The 7788-nt window shown below is 37.2% G+C and overlaps 1 pseudogene across 1 annotated transcript in view; it reads right to left on the bottom strand.

The window, feature by feature from the left end:
* Nucleotides 1-210: 210 nt before the first annotated feature.
* LOC309821803 (ATP-dependent RNA helicase DDX39A-like) overlaps nucleotides 211-7788 on the bottom strand; it is a 120051-nt pseudogene continuing 112473 nt past the window's right edge. The window contains exon 4 of the transcript in view: nucleotides 211-826. The product of the transcript in view is annotated as an ATP-dependent RNA helicase DDX39A-like (transcript). The remainder of the gene's footprint in view (nucleotides 827-7788) is intronic.

Genomic DNA, 7788 nt, shown 5'->3' with positions numbered 1-7788 from the left:
ACTCCAATAAAGGTCTATTAAAAAAATAATAATACATACCTGGTTTCTAGCACCACACAGGCCTTACTGTGAGAGCGTATCTCCATCACCACCTTCTGAACTGAATTTTTCCATAATAAAATTTATTCTTACACAAATGTACAGCTTTTAAACAGTAAAAAGAAAGACCCACTGTCACCTAGGAAGAGGACTTGAAACAACACATGGGAAGCAGGGCGGCTCTGGGACATCAGGGCACATGGTTACCGGCTCTGCTCAATGTATGTGGAGATGTTTATTTCTTCTGGAAGCTCTGCCACATTCATTTCAAACCTGTCCTGGACATCACTGAGGATGTTGGCATCATTCTCATCAGACACGAAAGTAATGGCCAGGTCTTTGGTTCCAAAGCAACCCGCACGGGCCATGTGGTGGAGGTAGGTGTCCGAGTCCTCGGGAATGTCATAATTGAAGACAGTGTTGACACGCTCAGTGTCCGTTCCTCAGCCAAACAGATTGGTGGCCACCAGGATCCACCGCTGGAAGTCCTTGAACTGCTTGATAACATGACAGTTGCTCCTCCTGGGCCATGCCCCTGTGGATGGCAATGGCTGGGAAGTTCTGCTCCATGAGGAGCCGGGCTAAGGCCATGCAGCATTGCACCGACTTCACAAATATCACCACCTGGTTAAACTCCAGCGCGTCCACAAGATCAAAGAGCTTGCAGTTCTTCTGCAGGAAGTCTGACGTAGTACTGCTGCAGCCCAAGCAGTGTGAGCTTGGTCTCGTTGTCCACAAACACCTCCATGGGGTCTTGCCTGAACTTCCTGCAGACGGGCAGGAACAACTACGGTCAGGACTAAGAGACTGGTTCAGTGGGATGGAACAATCTACCGACTCAGCTTCTGGACTCTGAGACTTGGAGAAGTTTCAAACGTGGGACTTGAGGGCAGCACAGTTTGTCACCCCTAATTGTGTCTCTTTGACAAGAGGATTAATCTAGGCTGGTTATTTTAAAAAAAAAAAACACGACTCCGGAGGTCTTTCTTGTTATCGCCCCCTTAACTGCCTGCCTTTAGATTTATGGTACTGTTCCTGGAATAAAACCGTCACTGGAGATGTCTGCAAAATGTGGGCTAGGAGTGGTGGGGGAACAGGGCCTAGAGATCAAAGTCCACTCTGTGTCCCATTGTCTCCATGTGGCCCAGCAAACAGTTGTTTACCAAACATTTGCTTCTCCATCTTCCATGAATTGCCTTCCTCCCCTCGGAAGTCCCGACCACCCACCCGCAACAGAAGCTTTTGTCTTTAGCTGAAGACAGTGTGTTCTTGTTTGTTTGTTTTAACATCTTTATTGGAGTATAATTGCTTTACAATGGTGTGTTAGTTTCTGCTTTATAACAAAGTGAATCAGTTATACATATACATATGTTCCCATATCTCTTCCCTCTTGTGTCTCCCTCCCTCCCACCCTCCCTATCCCACCCCTCTAGGTGGTCACAAACCACCTAGCTGATCTCTCAGCCATAAAAAGAAACGAAATTGAGTTATTTGTAGTGAGGTAGATGGACCTAGAGTCTGTCATACAGAGTGAAGTAAATCAGAAAGAGAAAAACAAATACCATATGCTAACACATATATATGGAATCTAAGGAAAAAAAAAAAAGGTCATGAAGAACCTAGGGGTAAGACGGGAATAAAGACACACACCTACTAGAGAATGGACTTGAGGACAGGGGGAGGGGGAAGGGTAAGCTGTGACAAAGTGAGAGAGTGGCATGGACATATATACACTACCAAACGTAAAATAGATAGCTAGTGGGAAGTAGCCGCTGAAAACAGTGTTTAAAGTGAGAATTTCAACCATCGTGGTTAGTTTTCCTGGGTCTCTCCATTGTTCGATTTTCTGTTAATCTGCCTCATGTTAATCTAATTCTTAGAGCAGCCAGAAGAGCCCAGAAGGGTGGAGGAAATTTATTCCTCCCCACAGCACACACACATGTTGTATAATTATTAGTTCTGTTTCTCCGGGGAACCCTGACTGATAGAGGGATCTACACTGGGGTAAAGTGCTAGACTGTTTTATATAACTTAAAACTACAGTCCCTAAATTTCTCCTTCTAATTTCTCGACTTTCCATTTAATATTTATTGTGACTATCTGATAATAGAGTGATATAGAAATAAGTATGTAATTTATTAGAAAATCACAAAACTTATCCTTTTGTTTTTTTACAGAACAGAAAAATAAGTATTAAAACATGTTTATTTTCCATAGGAATAAACATAATTGAGACCAAATTTGAGATAATAGATTAAATATTTGTTCAGTCTCCATGTGATTTAACTTTCTTGTCTACAGTTTTGCAGAAAATGCTTTTTTCTTTCCAAATACAATGGGGTCATTTTGTTCACTGTCACTTTCATGTCTTCTTTTTCATACTTCTCAACATTCACGAAGCTTTATGGTCCTTTTTCACCTTTATCTTCTATCACAGGACACAAGGTTATCATTCTGTCCTCTTGCATCAAACACCTCATTTTTTCACCCCCTCCTTCCACTTTCTATCTCTTAATTCTGCGTCTTTCCCCACCTCTGGATCCTTGGCCTTTTGTTTTCCTACTTATCCTTTCTTTCAGAGATTTAGTGTTTCTAAGAATTCAAATATTTTTTTCTGTGTTGCTGTGTTTTTAGAATCATCTGTTTTTAGTTCCAGAAATATAAAAAGCGATTGTATTTTACAGGAGAAGATATATTGGTGCACTTTTAAGAAAGCAACAATCACAGCACTAATTAGGAAGGGGACTAGCAATGCACACAAAAGGGGAATTTGGGGAAGACTCAAAGTAGGCTGACCATCAAATGGGATAATAAAAAAATTACACATTTAAAGAAGAGTGGGAATTTTTACAAAGACTCTTCATTACTCGTACAAATAACATCAAAACCCAATGCCTCTCTGTCTAGGAAAGATGGCAATTGATATTAAGAAAACAGCTTTCAGGGAATGAGAAATAATTCACATATTTCTAAATTACAAATACGAATGTATTTCTCATCCAGCATACTTTTAATTTAAAATGGTTATTAGACCTAAAACTTCTAGTCTGTGGAAAAATAAGTCCTATGAATCTTTAAACAAGTGATATTTATTTTTTTTAATTGAGGAATAAATTATGATATTAAGCAAATTATATACACAGTAAATCAGGTGAGGGTCAATTCAAAATAAACAGAGGTTTTATGAATAGAAGAAGCAATATATATATTTTTAATGGTACAAGGAATCCAAGGATATTTATGGCAAAATGTATGATAATTTAATTGTGAGGAGAAATTCAGATGAAAATTTGGAAACATATATATATATACATAAATATGTAAAAAGTTCATATATACATATTGTAAAAACTTCACAATTTACTTGAATAATTTATATATAAGAAGATGTATTTCTTTCTGGTGGTACTTCATACATATGGAAATCAGCATATTATCACTGAATTGTCCTCAGTACAAAATGTGTCATTTTAATAAAAATGATACAATAAAATAGCTATTTGATTTCAGGAACCTATGCATCTGATTTGATATTACATTCTAAATTAAATAGATAGCAAGTGTTTTTTTTCCATGCTTCCAATATAGAGAGAGGCCAAAACATTTGCATATGAAATATATTAACTGTCATGAAATACTTATCTTCACAGCCAGTTTCAGCAGATAATATTTATTCAATCATGCAGTTAGAATTCAAAAGGAAATTTAATGACAATTTTATTTAAGAACGTTGTCATCTTGGTTCTGGAGAAAACAATTGGGACACTATTTCTGCCAAAGACATTTAGGAAACTCAAGGCTGGCAGTTATGCAAATTCATTTCAAACAACAACTCTGACATCATTCAAGGACACGGTGTTCATAAAGATTTTCTTCTACTGTGACCGTCTTTGTAATTGTGCATTTAAGAAAGAAAAGTTATATTTTCAACCCATTTCACATCAGGAAGAAAATAATGAAGCTCAGGGGTGGTTGTTTAGATGATAGCATTGAAATTGCTTTAGATTTTTTAGAGAAATGCCATTTTCCCCATGATGCACTTTATTTTTCTGGTTGCTGCATTTCTCTTTCAATTGTCTTGGTTAGCAGTAATGATGTGCAATGTTGGTAATGCATTATTGTTGTATGACAAGTGAAAATATTATAGATTTCAGGGTTTGTAAACATCTCACAAAGAAAGTGTATTTCTTTTCCCCAAACTAATTCAGAACCAAATGGGAGAAAGAATCAGGATCTAGATTGATTAATACCCAAATTTTACCTTTATTATTAATAAAGTTGAGTGAAGAGCATGATTTTATATGTGTGAAGAGAACTTGCTACTACTTATCCCCGATTTGGGTTTATTAACCAACCTAGTTAGGGCCACAACTGGAAAAATTACAGAATTTCCATAAAAGAATCATCCCATGCAGCTTGTGGTCAGGCAGCTCCCAGATAATAAAATATTACAATATTTTATCACTAACTTATTCCAAACTTACTATATTAACTTTTTATCACTGCATAAACATCACCACAGACTTATCAGCTTAAACCAACACTCATGTATTACCTCACAAGTAGGTCAGAAGTCCAGGCATGTCTCTTGTGGGTCCTGGGTGCAAGGACCCACACCTCACAGTGTCATGTTGGCCTGCACTGAGGCTCAGGGTCCTCTCCCCAGTTCATGTGACTGTGGACAGAGCTCATTTTCTTGCTGCTGTTGAACACATGGGAGCTTGCTTATTCAAGACCAGATAGATCATCTCGCTGATCTCAACAAAAACCTAAACAATCTTTTAAGGGTTCACCTGGTAAGGTCAGGCCTACCTAATTCAATGTCAAACTGATGAAAGATTTTACTTATATCTGCAAAATGCCTTCACCTTTGCCATTGAATGCAACATCATCATGAGAGTGCATTCCATCATATATATAGGTTCTTCCTACAAAAATGGGAGATTATAGAGAGTATTAACACTAGGGAATGGGAATCTTTGGGGCCGTCTTAGAATCCTTCCTACCCCATTTACCAACCACAAAATTCACTCTTTCCTTTAAGAAGTTAACATGGAATAAAGACATAGGTCAAGAATTTACCCTAACTAAATATTTTTACTAGAAAATATCAGGCTAAGGGAAAGATTGTCTCCAATGAAGAGACTGCTCTGGATTTTGGTGTGGTTTTGGTGTGAATTTTGTGAATTCTTTGTCCCTCATCCCAGTGAGCCAGCAGGATGAGGAACCAGCTTTTAGAGCTAAGCATGTTCAGTCCTGCTCTTCAGTCTCCAGATTCAGGAACTGTCTTGATGGGAAAAAGGCAAAGGTAGAGAGTCACTCCAAGTGGGGACCCAGGCTGCCAAATGTTGGTCGCAAGCACATGTTCTCTAAACTTGGGCTTGGATCCAGACAGAGAAGAGCTCACAATGGAAACAGTGATGGCTGTTTGCTCAAGCAGCCAAGAGAATGAAAAGCACATTGAAACCCAGCAATGGGAAGAGGCACGGTGGGCCCCTGGGTGGTGAAACCAACCAGACAACAGAGCAGGATCAGAAAGCCCATTCCCAGCATCTTTCTTCAACAACAGACCTTTATATACAACTTCTCAGGAAATTGCTGAGAAATTAAACTGTGGGCAACCCAAGCCTTGCCCAGCAATAGTTGCATGATCAATCTAGTTTGCTCCTGGTTTCATTGAATTAGCTTCCATTAATTGAGAGAAAGCAAAGAGCTTTTCTCAATGTATGTTCCTTGTCCCTCCCCGCCCAAGATTTCATCAACTTTCTTCTTTATTGCTACCACTAATGGATTGTTTTGATTTCCAGTGAGTGCTTTTCAGTTGGTATTTTCATAATGAAGATGGAAAAATTAGTTGTGGTCAGGATATGAAGACCTTGAATACAGACAAAAGATTGTGACATCCTGCAAGCCCAGAAGAGTCACTGAGAAGTATGTTATTTGGAGTTATGTTTCAAGATAACATTCCTTAATAGCAGTCTTTGGGAGTTTAATTACAGATGGGAGAAACATGATATTGGAAGGCCATTGTGAACATTAGAATTTGAAGTCTATTATAATAGTCCAGGCAGAAAAGAATGGTGTCTAAACAAGAGTAATAGCAGTAGGAATGAAAAGGTAAAAGTCTAAAATGTGTTAGTTAATAACTTACTTTTGTATAGTACCTATATTTTCTCAGCTTTTCATAGAAATTTAAATTTACTCATGCTGGAAAAATGAAAAAAAAAATACTAAGTATAAACATCAACCGTGTTTATAGTCTTAAAAATATTAAATCACACACATTTTGCAGCTAAGGAAAACAAAATCCAGAGATGGTAAATAACTTTCCCAAGAGCCAGGGATAGAGCTACTAGGCAATACTTACAGTTCTAACTGTCTTCAAACTTTTTATATAACATGATCAGATAATTTCTTCAACAGTTTTATATATATATGTGTGTATATATATATATACATGTTTTGTATATATATATATATGTGTGTGTGTGTGTTTTGTGTGACTTCTTATTAATGTCTTCCAATTCATCAATTTTATATTCATTGATTTAAAATTTATTCTGTAGTGTGACATATTTATTTCAATGGCTTCTTTTTATTTCCAGGATTTCTCAGATGGACTTTATTTTTAGAGGAGATTTAGGTCAAAGCAAATGGAGAGGAAGTTATAACTCCTTCCCCGAAGTGGTACATTTGTTATAATCCATGAACTTACATTAATATATCATTATCATCTAGGGTCCATAGTTTACATTAGAGTTAACTTTTGGCATTGCACATTCTATGGGTTTGGACAAATGTATAAGTGACATTTATCCACCATTATAGTATCATACAAAGTAGTTTAACTGCCCTAAAAATCCTCTGTGCCTCACCTATTCATCCCTCCCCACTAATGCCTAGTGGTCACTGCTTTTTTGATTATCTCCATAGTTTTGCCTTTTCCAGGATGTCATATAGCTGGAAACATAAAGTATGCACTCTTTTCAGATTGGTTACTTTCACTTAGCAATATACATTCATGATTCTTCCATGTCTTTTCACGGCTTGATAGCCCATTTTTTCAGTACTGACTGAATAATATTCCATTTCTGGATGCACTGAAATTTATTTATGCATTCACCTTTGGAAAGATATCTTCGTTTGCTTCCAGGTTTTGGAAATTACGAATAAAGCTGCTATAAACATCTGTGTGTGCGTTTTTGTGTGAACATAAGTTTTCAACCCTAGAAGCATGATTGCTGGATTGTATGGTAAGAGAATGTTTAGTTTTGTAAGAAACAGCCGAACTGTCTACCAAAGTGGCTGCACCATTTTTGCATCCCCACCAGCAATGAATGAGAGTTCCTGCAGGTCCACATCCTCACCAGCATTTGGTATTGTCAGTGTTTGGAATTTTGATCATTTTAATAAGCATGTAGTGATATTTCATCGTTGTTTGAACTTCAAATTCCCTAATGACATATAATTTGGTGCCTATTTTCATATGTTTATTTGCCACCAGTATATCTTCTTTGGTGAGGTGTCTGTTAAGATATTTGCCCCATTTTTAATTAATTTGCATGTTTTCTTACTGTTGAGTGTTAAGTGTTCTTTGAATATTTTGGAAGTGTTCTTTGTCGACTGTGGTTTGCAAATATTTTCTTCTAGTCTGTGGTTTATTTTCCCATTCTCTTGACTGTGTTTTTGCAGAACAGAAGTTTTTAATTATAAAGAAGTCCACCTAATCAATTCCTCATGGATTATACT

Source organism: Grampus griseus (genome assembly GCF_964374135.1).
Source record: "Grampus griseus genome assembly, chromosome: 4".
In the NCBI taxonomy this organism is placed as follows: domain Eukaryota; kingdom Metazoa; phylum Chordata; class Mammalia; order Artiodactyla; family Delphinidae; genus Grampus; species Grampus griseus.
Note: the sequence above shows the minus strand (reverse complement) of the source record. Positions and strands in the feature narration are given on the sequence as shown.